At 38.4% G+C, this 14,379-nt stretch overlaps 1 long non-coding RNA gene across 2 annotated transcripts in view; it reads right to left on the reverse strand.

Moving 5' to 3' along the window:
• LOC129489498 (uncharacterized) overlaps window positions 1-14,379 on the reverse strand; it is a 296,391-nt gene that overhangs the window by 110,759 nt on the left and 171,253 nt on the right. For both annotated transcript variants that reach the window (XR_010122497.1, XR_008660014.2), the window contains exon 3: window positions 11,158-11,200. This is a non-coding gene — a long non-coding RNA (uncharacterized lncRNA). The remainder of the gene's footprint in view (window positions 1-11,157; window positions 11,201-14,379) is intronic.

Genomic DNA, 14,379 nt, shown 5'->3' on the forward strand with positions numbered 1-14,379 from the left:
GAATTCTGCCTATCATAATTGTGCAAAATATAACCATTGGAGGAAATTGAGTAAAGGTTACATGAAACCCCTCCATACCACTTTTGCAACTTCTTGTAAATGTGTAATTACTTCAAAATAACAAGTTTTAGAAATGCATGGAAGAAAAAAAATAAAAACAATATAAACAAATATATTTTCTACAAAGATTATTTTGTACTACCGGAAGACCTACAATGAAAGAAAGACTAAAGAATGTCCTCCAAATAAAGGAAAAATTATTTCAGTGGACACATGGAATTGTAGGAAACAAAGAACAGTCAAAGGGGTAAACATATGAAGAAAATCTAAGTTAATATTACTTTTATAATTAAAATAATATATTGGGCTTAAAAGCATATATAGAATTGAAATGCATATCAAAGATAGCATAAGAAGGAGGAAGGAATTAAATGGAGTTCAAGTGTTTTAATGTCTTTGCACTGTCAGGAAGTTTTAAAAGTATTGAATTACAGATGACTCTAATAAAGCCTAAGGATGTATATTATTTCCAGTGCAGCAACTAAAGAAACAATGAAAAAAGATGTAATTAACAAGTCAATAGAGAAAAAAATGGAAAAAGAAAATACTTCATTTACTGAAAAGATAAATAGAAAAGACTAAATATCAGATGGGACAAAGAGAAAACTCAAATATACCAACAAATGTATTAAATGTAAACAGAACAATATTCTAATTAAAAGATGAGGATTATAAGAATGAATAAGAGAAAACTATGTGCTGCTTAGAAGAGACACATTTAAATATAAGAAATAAAATTGAAAATAAAAGAATGGGCCAGGTGTGGTGGCTCATACCTGTAATCCCAGCACTTTGGGAGGCCAAGGGAGGAGGATCACTTGAGATCAGGAGTTCAGGACCAGCCTGGTCAACATAGAGAAATCCTATCTCTACTAAAAATACAATAATTAGTCAGGCACAGTGGCAGGCACCTGTAGTCCCAGCTACTTGGAAGACTGAGGCAGGAAAATCACTTTGCTTGAACTGGGGAGGCAGAGGTTGCCATGAGCCAAGATCATGCCACTGCACTCCAGCCTGGGTAAAAAACTGAGACTGTCTCAAAAAAAAAAAAAAAAAAAAAAGTAAAGGAATGGAAATGAAAAAAAATAGACAAAATTACCTTCTCACAAAATGAGAAACCCTAATATAGCTATGTTAAAATTGTTTTTTTTAAAAAGAGGTTATACTGCTTTGGATCCTGGGTCAGAGGAAAAAAAAAGAAGAAAAAGAGGTTTAAAAAGGTGATAAACAGTAACATTTCATTTTATGGTGATGAAAGTGCCAACATTCTCAAAAGATATCTTTTTTTTTAGGTTTTGAATCTTTTTTCTGTTTCTTTATATATATACGTATGTATATATATACACATATATATATGTGTATATATATGTATATATATATATATATATATATATATATACATATATATACACACACACTTTAAGTTCTGGGATACATGCGCAGGAAGTGCAGGTTTGCTACAGAGGTATACACGTGCCATGGTGGTTTGCTGCCCCCATCAACCCATCACCTACATTAGGTCTTTCTCCTAATACTATCCCTCCCCTAGCGCCCCACTGCCTGACAGGCCCCAATGTGTGATGTTCTCCTCCCTGTGTCCATGTGTTCTCTTTGTTCAACTCCCGCTATGAGTGAGAACATGCAGTGTTTGGTTTTCTGTTCCTGTGTTAGTTTGCTGAGAATGATTGTTTCCAGCTTCATCCATGTCCCTGCAAAGGACATGAACTCATCCTTTTTTATGGCTGCATAGTATTTCATGGTGTATATGTGCCACATTTTATTTATCCAGTCTATCATTGATGGGCATTTGGGTTGGTTCTAAGTCTTTGCTATTGTGAACAGTGCCACAATAAACATATGTGTGTATGTGTCTTTACAGTAGAATGATTTACCATCCTTTGGGTATATACCCAGTAATGGGATTGCTGGGTCAAATGGTATTTCTGGTTCTAGATCCTTGAGGAATCATCACACTGTTTTCCACAATGGTTGAACTTATTTACACTCCCACCAATGGTGTAAAAGCAGTCCTATTTCTCCACATGCTCTCCAGCATGTGCTGTTTCCTGACTTTTTAATGATCACCATTCTAACTGGCATGAGATGGTATCTCATTGTGATTTTGATTTGCATTTCTCTAACGACCAGTGATGATGAGCTTTTTTTCATATGTTTGTTGGCTGCATAAATGTCTTCTTTTGAGAAGTGTCTGTTCATATACTTTGCCCACTTTTTCATGGGGTTTTTTTCTTGCAAATTTGTTTAAGTTCCTTGTAGATTCTGGATATTAGCTTTTTGTCAGATGGATAGATTGCAAAAATTTTCTCCCATTCCGTAGGTTGCCTGTTCACTCTAATGATAGTTTCTTTTGCTATGCAGAAGCTCTTTAGTTTAATTAGATCCCATTTGTCAATTTTGGTTTTGTTGCCATTGCTTTTGGTGTTTTAGTCATGAAGTCTTTGCCCATGCCTATGTCCTGAATTGTATTGCCTAAGTTTTCTTCTAGGGTTTTTATGATTTTAGGTCTTACGTTTAAGTCTTTAATCCATCTTGAGTTAATTTTTGTATAAGGTGTAAGGAAAGGGTCCAGTTTTAGTTTTCTGCATATGGCTAGCCAGTTTTCCCAACACCATTTATTAAATAGGGAATCCTTTCCCCATTGCTTGTTTTTGTCAGGTTTATCAAAGATCAGATGGTTGTAGATGTGTGGCGTTATTTCTGAGGCCTCTGTTCTGTTCCATTGGTCTATATATCTGTTTTGGTACCAGTACCATGCTGTTTTGATTACTGTAGCCTTGTAGTATAGTTTGAAGTCAGGTAGCATGATGCCTCCAGCTTTGTTTTTTGTTTTTTGTTTTTTTGCTTAGGATTGTCTTGGCTATACAGGCTCTTTTTTTGTTCCATATAAAATTTAAAGTAGTTTTTTCTAATTCTGTGAAGAAAGTCACTGGTAGCTTGATGAGAATAGCACTGAACCTATAAATTACTTTGGGCAGTATGGCCATTTTCACAATATTGATTCTTCCTACCCATGAGCATGGAATGTTTTTCCGTTTGTTTGTGTCCTCTCTTATTTCCTTGAGCAGTGGTTTGTAGTTCTCCTTGAAGAGGTCAATAATTCTCAATGCAATAATTCTCAATATGCACTAATAGCACAATACCAAAATGTATTAAGTAAAAATAGACAAAATTAGCAGGAAAATTTGACATAGCCACACTATCATTCAATACTTTAGTAATTGTTGATAATATAGTAACTGACTTAAAAAGCCTATAATAAATCAAAAAGGATGTAAAATATTTGAATGAGATGATTAACAAAATCAACCTAATTTATGTATATATATATATAAAACAGTACACACATTTGAAAATATGCAGTTTATGTACCTCAAACATTCACAAAAATGGAAATTTGTGCATATAGACCATACTGCTGTTCTTAAGAAACCATATAAATAATGTTCTCTTACCACAGAGGAATTAAAGCTGAGATCAGTAAAAATGGTAACTAGAAAATAGCCAAATATGTGCAAAGTAAGCAACACATTTCTAAAGAACCCGTGGGTCAAAGAAAAAAACTAAAGTGGAAACTAAAAAATACTTTTGAAGTAAAAATAACTAAAATATAGCATATCAAAATTTGCAGGGTATAGTAAAATCTTGTGCTTAAAGAAAAATTTGTAGCTTTATATACATATATTAGGAAAAAATGTAGGGCTAAAGATTCAATTACATTTCTCAAGAAGTTAGAAATAGCTGAGCAAATGTTATCCTGTTCTTTTGCGAGTATTTCAAATCCTTGAGTTTTGAAATAGCAGCCTTCTAAATTCACCTATGCTTTCAAAAGATGTTGTTGTTGTTGAGTTTAGAATGATGGGTTCTTCCTGTAGGAATTCACCATTAGTCAGTTTATCGGGTTTAATCAAAACATCCAATTTATATTTGAAATTTTTGCTGCATATTGTAAAACCATTGCAGCATCTGTGTCTTCAAGGAGCTTTAATGTGGATAATTTTTGTAGGTTGAAATGCTATCATAAATATTAATAAATGCTTTTAAAGCTCTGAGAAATCTGCCGATAAAAAGAGCAATATAAATGCAAAAGTTTGGTTTTTCTAACCATTTGCAATATTCAGCATAAAAGAGAGAAGAGAAAAACTGAAATATGAACTGAACAACGAAATTGGAGTGTTTACTTCTCTATTTTTAAAACAACTTGGACTCAGAGGAATAAAAGATAAGGGTTGGTGTAAAATTGGTTTCTCAATTCATGTATGAGAGTTCTAAAAATAAGCTAACTGGCCGAAGAGAAACATCAGAAGCTCTTAAAACAAGCAACTAATATTCCTCAAACTTGATCATAATGAAAAAGTAGATATCAAATATGGTCCAAACTCTGGTGACAGCATTGCTTATTGTTCATTCACCAATTCATTCATTGAACCATTTATTAATCCAACAGATCTGCATTCAGTGTCTGTTCTTTGTCAGGCATTGTGCTATTCCTGAGATGCAACCACGAGCAAACCAAACGTTTTGTTTCCTCCTGGTGTTTATAGTCCAGTAGAAGACAGCATTTAAATAGTCATATAAATAGATAGGAAAGCACAAACTGAGATTCAGTCTTAAAAGATAGACATGTAGGCCAGGCGTGGTGGCTCACGCCTGTAATCCCAGCACTTTGGGAGGCCGAGGTGAGTGGATCACCTGAGATTGGGAGTTCAAGACCAGCCTGACCAATATGGAGAAACCCCATCTCTCCTAAAAATACAAAAAATTAACTGAGCGTGGTGGCACATGCCTGTAATCCCAGCTACTCGGGAGGCTGAGGCAGGAGAATTGCTTGAACCTGGGAATGGAGGTTGCAGTGAGCCCAGATTGTGCCATTGCACTCCAGCCTGGGTAACAAGAGTGAAACTCCGTCTCAAAAAAAAAAAAAAAAAAAGGACTGATGTGTAGGTGTTTTGTGATCAAAAAATTGGGGATTTACTCTAGGGAGTCAGGGAAAGCTTCCCCTAGCATGTCTTATGTGTGCGGTGAGCTGCAGTTCATGATAAAGACTGACCAATTAGGTGAAGGCGAGAACTGGAGGGGAAGAACCTTCTAGCACAAGTTAAGGCTTTCCAGTAGGTGTGGGAGGGATCATTCGGGGACAGAATCAAAGCCAATGTGGCTGAACAAGGAGTTGGAGTGGGGAGTGTGCAGAGAGTGAGATGAAGTTTAAAGGTCAGCAGAAACCAGATCACAAGCATCAAATGCCTCATGGGCCATGTTAACAGTTTTGAATTTCTCCCAGGGAAAGGGCTGTAGCAGAGAAGTGACATGGCTAATTCAGCATTTTTAAGAATATCACTTTGCCTGTCGTGGGCCGTGCAAACTGGATTCAGGAGACAAGTTATGATCTTGTTGTATCAGCATAAGTGAGAAGATGGGAGCTTGGAACAAGGTTCAGAGGACAACACTGCCTCCTGGAAGCCAAAACCCTCTCCAATATGAGTATACTTCTCTTTTCCAAATCTACTTTCAGTGATTACCACTCTGAGAGGCAAATATTCTCACTATCATCTACCCAAATTATTCCTGGTCTTCCTTCTACCTTTGTTCCAGTTGCTCCTTTCTTCACAAATGTCATCTTCTTCATTTACCTATACCACAACCATTTTACACATCCAAGCTCAAGTTCCATCTCCCCACTTCTTTAGATCATTCCCACCCACAACCACATCGTTCTTTCTCTACATTCACCATATGCTAGTACTTTCTTTTCCTCTTCCTGATGAAATTATAAGCTACTTAGGGAAGGAAACGTGGCTTACATTTCTCTGAATTCCCCTATAAGACCAAGAACAAGGCTGGGATTAAGTGCAAAACACACTTTAAACCTAATCAAATTTCACTGCAGTGAAAAATGCATAGTATACGGATGATAATTTGGAAAAATACTATGTTCCGAGCTGTACTAAAAACAAAAAGGCACTATATGAATATGAAGGGTATTATAGAAGAATATTTTATAATAGGTAAAAATCCAAGGCATGTGCAGCTGGCTCCCTTAATTTCTAGATCACTCTATGAGCTCGCCTTTTAGTAAACATGTCCTTTCTGCCTTTTGTATATTGCTGCTCATACCAAAATGCAGCAGCAGCACCCATGAACTTGGTCCTCAGTGAGACTTCCATTAGAACATCTTCCAAAGCTGCAGGAAAGCAGGTCTTGTTCCACACATGCCAGAGTATATTCCCACTGTGGCCCTACTACCACTGTTTTTCATCTGTTGGTCTTATAAAACTCTTGACAGCAGAGTAAGAAATGGTTTGAGAAGCAGGTCTTATGAGGACATACATTACCGAGAATGCACCTCCATATTCACTCTGTGTATTAGCCCCACAAATCTTCAATAAAGCAACAACATGCTTGATATGCTTGAATTTTTTTGTGGAAGCTGGTGAAGAGGCTAAATTTTGTGGGACCTTAAAAAAGGGTCAGACCACATGTGCCCAAGATATAGTTCCAGACTTCCCTGATACCAGCTAATGTACACTGAACATGTCAGGCAAAAGGCAAAGTTATTTAAACCTGTTAGCTCTCCTGATCTTTATAACCCTGTGAATTAACTTGAATTGCTACAAATAACATGCCTGAGGCTCAGAGAATGGAGGTAACTCATTCGACTCCAAAAAACCCAGTAACGGGGCCAGGACTCTGACCAAGGTTTGTCTGATTACTGAACTGGAACCTGAACTTCAATTTTAGAGCTCCCCAACTAGTTACCATCATTGACTATCAATATACTAGGAGCGTCTAAGCAGGGCCTTGGATGGCTGAGCTCCTCTGATATTTCCAAACCAGGCTTTGATTCTTTCTTGTTAGTGTCACCAACCTGAGGCTTCTCTGTTGTACCTCAGTTGTCTCAGGAACTTCCATGGTTACCCAGTGTTCTCCCAGGTAAGTAGAAATTCTCCAGCCTGGCATTCAACAACCTCAACAACGTTAGGGAGGCGGAAGAGCATTGGATTTCAAAATCCGGTTACTGCATCTCAGAGATCAGAGTTGGATTCTGGTTTCCCCACCTGACAAATGTGTGATCAGCTACTTAGTTAACCTTTCTGTGCCACTGACTTATAGTTTTATATAACTCATAGGCGTTTCCTGATTATTAAATGAGAGAGAATATATGCAAGCGCTTCACACAATTCCTGGCATAGAATAAAATGCCAAAAACTTTGCTGCCTCTGCTATTGTTTTGTCCTATAGACCCACCCCTCTTTAAACAAAGCTGGGCAGTTTGCTGGTTATTTATCATGGCTTGTGCTTCTTCATTGTCATAGATCGTATTTGAAGGCAAGTAGTTTATTTGGGAAGTGATCCCAGGAAGCATCCATCAGGAGAACAGAGAAATAAGGCAGAAAAGGGAAGAGAACCAATATAAAGTTAATGAATATGAGCCAGTCTTAGTAACTGAGGTGCAGCCCCACTGAGTATCTTCAGGACGTTGGAATAAAGCACACCTTGGAGTTGTCCCATCTGAGGGACAAGGAAGCCACTGTTTGTCACTGATTGGGATTGCATTCAGGGGCATCAACTCCCTGATGCCAACAATCTCACCCTGCGTGCCCACTGAGCATGCCTCCATAGCCAGAAAAGGCTATCTGGTAGAGTTGCCAAGCTTGCAGCAAGAAGCAACAGGTCCATAGGATGATAGGAAAACCTTCAATATCTCCTACACCCACTTCTATGCCTTTGTTTTTGCACTTATTTCTACTTGCAATTCCCTCTTTTCCATCTTTTAAAAAGGCTACTCAGGCTAGGCACGGTCGCTCATGCCTATAATCCCAGCACTTTGGGAGGCCAAGGCGGGTGGATCACCTGAGGTCAGGAGTTCAAGACCAGCCTGGCCAATATGGTGAAACCCCATCTCTACTAAAAATACAACAATTAGCTGGGCACAGTGGTAGGTGCCTATAATCCCAGCTACTCGAGAGGCTGAGGCAGGAGAATTGCTTGAACCCAGGAGGCGGAGGTTGCAGTGAGCTAAGAGCACCGACTCCAGCCTGGGCAACAAAATGAGACTCTATTCCAAAAAAAAAAAAAAAAAGCTTACATAGACCTTCTCCCCTCTCTATGAAGACTTTCCTTATTGCCCTATAATGTGGTCTTTTTCATGTTGGAAGTTCTGTGGCTCTTTTTGCATCACATGTTATAGTCTTTCTTGGATTATGTTTACTTACATGTTGATTTCAACAACTGACTCTTGAGATGAGGGGTCCTCACTTCCCTTTCTTTTCCAGAGCCAAACACAACACTTTGCCCATAGTAAGTGTTCAATAAATATTTGTTAAACTGTGTTTCACACTGAAAATGATTAAACATAAAATGTACTTATCTTCTCCACTATGCAAGTTTTATACTTTCACCTCCTGGGAAATGTTTGCTGGGACATCTCTTCGCCTTCTTTAATGAATTTTGATCTTACACCACATTTAAATGCCTTGGAGTTCCAAAAGACAAATATATCCTCATGTAATTTAATGGCAATCAGCAGGCTACCTTTTTTCTTAATATAGAAAAAGCTGGTGGTCACAGCAAGTAACTGATGAGACTAATCTGTCAATGTTCCAATAATTCTCTGCCTGATTGCACCCAGCCCAAGAGCCTGAATAATCACAGAAGCGGCAAGTGATTTGATCAGGACTAGAATAGATCATCGATTGTCCTCAAGTGAACTAGGTGTTTGTACAGGATGGGGTTAGCATGGTATCTCAAGGAAGCCCTTCAGGCAGAAATCAATGTTGAGAATTCAAAGTCTTATAGGAAAGGCCACAGGAAGCTTCTATGAGATGCAATCCTAGGAGTACTTGGTGTAGCAGAAAGAGAATTGGAGCAATGAGTTATCATACTGTTAATTGGGATGCTAGCCAAAAGCATTCAAAAAGATTTGAGGATTTTAGCGGATGACTCAGCCCTTTGGTTGATTTGGCCTCCATGGTTCTCTTTAGTTTTCTAAATAGTTTGAACTATTTCTAACTCTACATTAACAAGACAAAAAAGGAAAATCATGTTTCTATTCTGGTGTCAAGAAATAAACAGGTGGCAAGACCTTAGCAGTGATTAAAAGGTACTTCATATTTTTGACAATGAAATAAAAATGCAAAAAAATATATATTTATTTTGATAGTACTTTTATATAAATAGCATTTACACAATTAGGTAGTTCTACTTTGTGGGTGGAATATCCCCAAAGTTTGGTATACATGCCTCCGTTACTCCAGGCCTTGCCTTCACTCTTTGATTCTTTGGAGTCAATATTGCTCTTAGTTTTTAAAGTCTTAGTAGTCAAGATTCTCCTCTTTCCTATACATTTTGCTGATTGGCTTCTGATATTTAGGGAAGGATCAGCAAAATAGAAGAAAGGCAAAGGGGCACAGGAATGTTTATGTTTGATTCATACTGTTGTGTTTATCTAGCATCAGAGCTTTTAAAATGTGGTAGGTGTTGAAAACCAACTCTCTCCTATGAATTTCACTAATGCTTTCCTTGTAGAACCCAGTTTCTGATGTTCTTCCACCTGCTGTATCTTTGCTGAAGACAAATGATACGTTTGAAAACTCTTAAGCCTATAAATGTAAATTTCCCAATCATGTTTGATAGCACAAAATATTATATTAAGGAAAATGTTTTTAGCCAAGTAATGTATATCCCATGCAGAATGTTCTTTTTGAGACCAAAGTTTCCCACCTAGTTAGGCAAAGGCAGGTCCCCTAGGGCCCTGAACACCAGGGTGAGGAGTCTGCATTTTATTCCAAGAGAGAAGGAAGGATTTGGATGATTTCCAACCATGGGCCTCATAACCCAATTTACACTTTTAAAAGCTCCCTATTGGCTGTTAGGTGGGGGACAGGATAATAGAAGGACAAAATGGCAGATAGAAATGTAGTCCTCATAAAAGATGATAGCTATTCGGACATGGTTGCTGCCACCGAGGGATTGGGAATGAATCCCTGCAGGTCCAAAGCTAGAGACACTGTCAGGTCATGAAGTGCATCTCTCACTAAAATCGGCAGGATTGGGTCCTCACTTAGGCATGTTTCCTGGTTTTCTCTCATCTTCCCTGTTTTATGCCTTCACAGGGCACATTCTTGCTCATCTCCACACTCCAACTCCTACTCCCTCCCTAGTTGGTATCACCTTGGTCTCCCTTCTGTCTTCATCAGTCCTAATGTTGGCTACTCAGAAGACAAAAACTTTGGGTATAAAGTTGCAAACACTGTGCACATAAAATGCCAAGCACCCTTTAACCCAGGAGAAATAGCCTATAGCTTTAGTGGTGGTTACTACTATTTGGTACTAGCCCCGGGATTCAAATCATAGATCCTCTAACTTATTAACTGCGATGTTGAGCAAATTACTAAAATTCTCTGTGCTTCAATTTTCTCCCATGTGAAACAGGAATACTGGTAGTACATATCTCACACGATTGTTACAAAGATTAAATGGGTTAACATTTACCAAGTGCTTAGAACTGTACTTAACACATAATAAATGTTACTTGAATGATTGCTGTGGTCGTCATTAGCTACCATTTAGAGCTGTGTGAGGAATAGATAAATAACGCTTGTAAAGCACATATGACGGGGGGCACACACATAAACAGTAAGTGCCCAATTAATGCTAAGCTATTATTACTTTGCTCAAATATGACACACGTGTCAGAAATAACCTGCTGTTTATTTTTTTTTTTTTTGCCTCCCTTGCTGTTTCTAATTTCTTTTTCAGCCCCTATGAGGTCACCTATGTCTGTGCCTGTGTCTGTGATGAGTGTATTTAACCTCAGGGTCAAGACAGAAGATATTGGAAGAGAAGCAGAAGCCACTGGCTCATTTCCCAGCACATACACACACACACACACACACACACTCCTTTCCTTCAACTCTTTTGTGGTTATCACAGTGACTGGTGGGCTCTTCTGGCATTCCCAACCAGAGATGCTAAACGTCCTACAACATGTGGGGCTATCTGCATAAATACAAAGTGCCCCTCCCCAATATCAATGAATCCATGAAGACTTTTCCACCATCCATTCTTTTTTTCACTTACTTCTCAATACTCCCTCTCACAGCAGTTTATTCCATCAGGTGTCCTGTAGGAGAAGAGAGGAAGTAGATTAACATATCACCCCTGAAAGACAACCTACTGTTCTGGGTTGTGATCTCTTCTGACCCAGGTTCTCCTAGTTTCTTGGCTCGCTGGAAATTCTGTTTTTCAGTCAACCTGCTGAATACTCTTTATTGGCAGCTACTCAGAAGGCCACTTCTTGAAAATTTCAGTCCTTGGGGTTGATTTTTGCTGCCAAAAACAGCAGTTGTTGAAGTCTGCTACATATTACTGGGTCATCCATAAGGGTTTTTTTTTTTCCAATATGGAAAACATTTGTTCTGCCAAAGTCATGCCTACCCCCAGCATGAGGGTTGACAGGATTCCATTTGCTTCTAGCAGGGGAAGAACTGACCTCTATAAATTACATTCTTTAATAATGGCTTCGCCCAGAGAAATCTGGCATTACCCCAGGTCTTTCTCCAGATTCACAAAAGCTAAATGAGGTGAAGATTTTGACCTGAGCACCTGGGTAGATGTTACGCTCCTTATTAAGATGTGAAAAACCGCCTGGAAAAAAATTGTCTAGAGAGAGAGGAACATCAGGGGTTCAGCTTTGGCCTTGTTAAGTTTGAGATGCCTCTTAGACATCTAAATGGATTTGTCCATATGACAGTTAACGATAGGAGTTAAGATTCTAAGGAGTGGCCAGGGTTAGAGATGTACATTTGGGACAGATAAATAGTTCTAAGTCCTCGGCCTGGTAAAGTAACTGCTGTGGTTTGAATGGGTTCCCTTCAAAATTCATGTTGAAACTCAATTCCCATTGTGGCACCTTTTGGGAAGTGATTAAGTTGGGAGGACTCTGCCCTCATAATTGAATTAGCGCTTTTTAAAAGGGCTAGGAAGAACCAGCCTAGGCCCTTTTGCCATTTGTCCTTTCATCCTGTGGGGGCACAACATTTATCACCTCCAGTGGATGCAGCAATAAGGCACTGTCTTGGAAGCGGGGAATGGGGTCCTTGCCAGACACCAAACCTGACAGCATCTTGATCTTGGACTTCCCAACCTCCAAAACTGTAGAAAATAAATTTCCATTCTTTGTAAATGCCCTAGTCTCAGGTATTTTGTGATAGCAGAGAAATGGATTAAGACAATAAAGAGAGAGTATAAATTTAGGAAAAATTCATCTTGGATGGATAGCTCTAACATTTAGAATTGCTCAATATAAAATCATCACTGGGTTCTGAGTCTGGTGAATGGTACCAACAGGCAGATTGTCTAGTTATGATGATGACACTAATGGTTGGAGTGTCAATTTTACTAATCCTATTGTTTTTCCCCAACCATAAAATAAAGAGTGAGATATATATGGTTAGCTTAAGGTGGCAAGATTATAGGTGATTTTTAATTTCTTTCTTGTCCTTTTTTATATGGTTCTAATTTTCTACAATGGACATGTGACTAGGTTATGAAACAAATAAAATAAACATTTTAAATAGTAATACCCTATATATTGTTTACAGTGCATCTCAACCATCATAAGAGCATACACACCCCATCACATTATGATGTGAACACACACTGTAAAGGTGAACATCTTTTTTGTGATATTCAATGAATCATGTCTATAGGCATTTAAGTGGTTCTAAAAGTCTAGAATAATGATGCTTTGGTAAAAATCATAAGGCCAAGATGTCAGTGTGGCACAGTGTGGCATTTTGGACATACTAGAAGCATATTTATTGAATAAACAAAAGGTCACAGTTAAAAGTCACCCTATAAGAGCCTACAAGTTAGCTTGAGAAGTGGTTTACAAGGATATTCCTTATGTTTCTGTATACTTTCCAACTCTCCAAATGTGTAGGGATAGCAAAAATGCAATCAGGGAAATAATTCTTGGCCACAACTCAACATTCCAAAGGAAAGAATAACAACAACAAAATACCCAAGCAAAACCATCAAACCACATCCTGGTAAAAACCTTTAATGTGCTGCTAGGGCATCATCTGGTCCCCATCATTACCAGCTGTGACTTGCACACCCGGGAAAGGCCAGACTTCAGCAACAGGAACTAAAATCAAAGGCCCATAATATAGCTTTGAAGTTGAATATGTTTAGCAGCATTTTTAACTAAGGTGGTGACTAGAGAATTAGAAGAAGGGATGGACAGGGCCAGTATAAGACAAAGTTGCTAGGCATTATTTATAAAAATATGAGGAATCTTTGCAAATCAAGATAGGATAGTAACTTCCAGGTCTATCACAATTAATCTTCCATTTTTACATTCAGTCAATGTGAATTAGAAGTCTACTTTGAGCAGAGTACATATGGGTGTTTGGATAGATGAGACAATAAGACTGAAGCACTTTACATAAAATGGAGGAGAACGCTGGGCACGGTGGCTCATGCCTATAATCCCAACACCTTTGGGAAGCTGAGGCAGAAAGATCACTAGAGCCCAGGAGTTCAAGACCAGCTTGGGAAACATAGTAAGACATCATCTTTCCAAAAAAAAATATGTTTAATGAGCTGAGCATGGTGGCATGTGCCTGTAATGCCAGCTACTCAGGAGACTGAGGTGGGAGGATTGCTGGAGCCTGGGAAGTGGAGGTTGCAGTGAGCCGAGATTGCACTGCTGCACTCCAGTCTGGGTGACAGAGCAAGACTAAATAAATAAATAAAATGGAGAAGAAATTAGTAAATAATCTGAAAATCACATAAGCAAATGTAATCTTAATATCAAGTTATCACCTCTAGAGTACATGATTTCTGCAACATGGATTAAAAGTTCTGCTGTAAGAAGCTTATCTTGATTAACTTATTTGATCACACTTCCCTGCCTATGAACCATTGTTCTATGGAATATGCTCTAGGCCTACAATAAAGGCAACATTTTCCTAAATGCTTTGTTCATGAAACCATTTACCCAGAGCATTTCAAAAGAGTTGCATTTCAAAAAAACACACTTGCTAAAATCCTTCCAGTAAAGATTAGGCTCATCTAGGATTAATTAGGAAACAGCTTTGGAGAAGCTAGAGCAGAGTTTGGAAAGAGAGATAAATAATTTGGTGGATAAGTAAGTGGAAGGCATGTTAGGCTGAAGGATCATGCCACAGCTTGGAAGCTGAACTCCATTGGCATGGGTGAGAACAATCTACATTCACAGAAGAAACACGAATTCCAAAGTAGGCTTTGGAATTCAGGGAGCTTTCTCTAAGAATA

The sequence above is a fragment of the Symphalangus syndactylus genome, chromosome 9, assembly GCF_028878055.3.
Source record: "Symphalangus syndactylus isolate Jambi chromosome 9, NHGRI_mSymSyn1-v2.1_pri, whole genome shotgun sequence".
NCBI lineage: Eukaryota > Metazoa > Chordata > Mammalia > Primates > Hylobatidae > Symphalangus > Symphalangus syndactylus.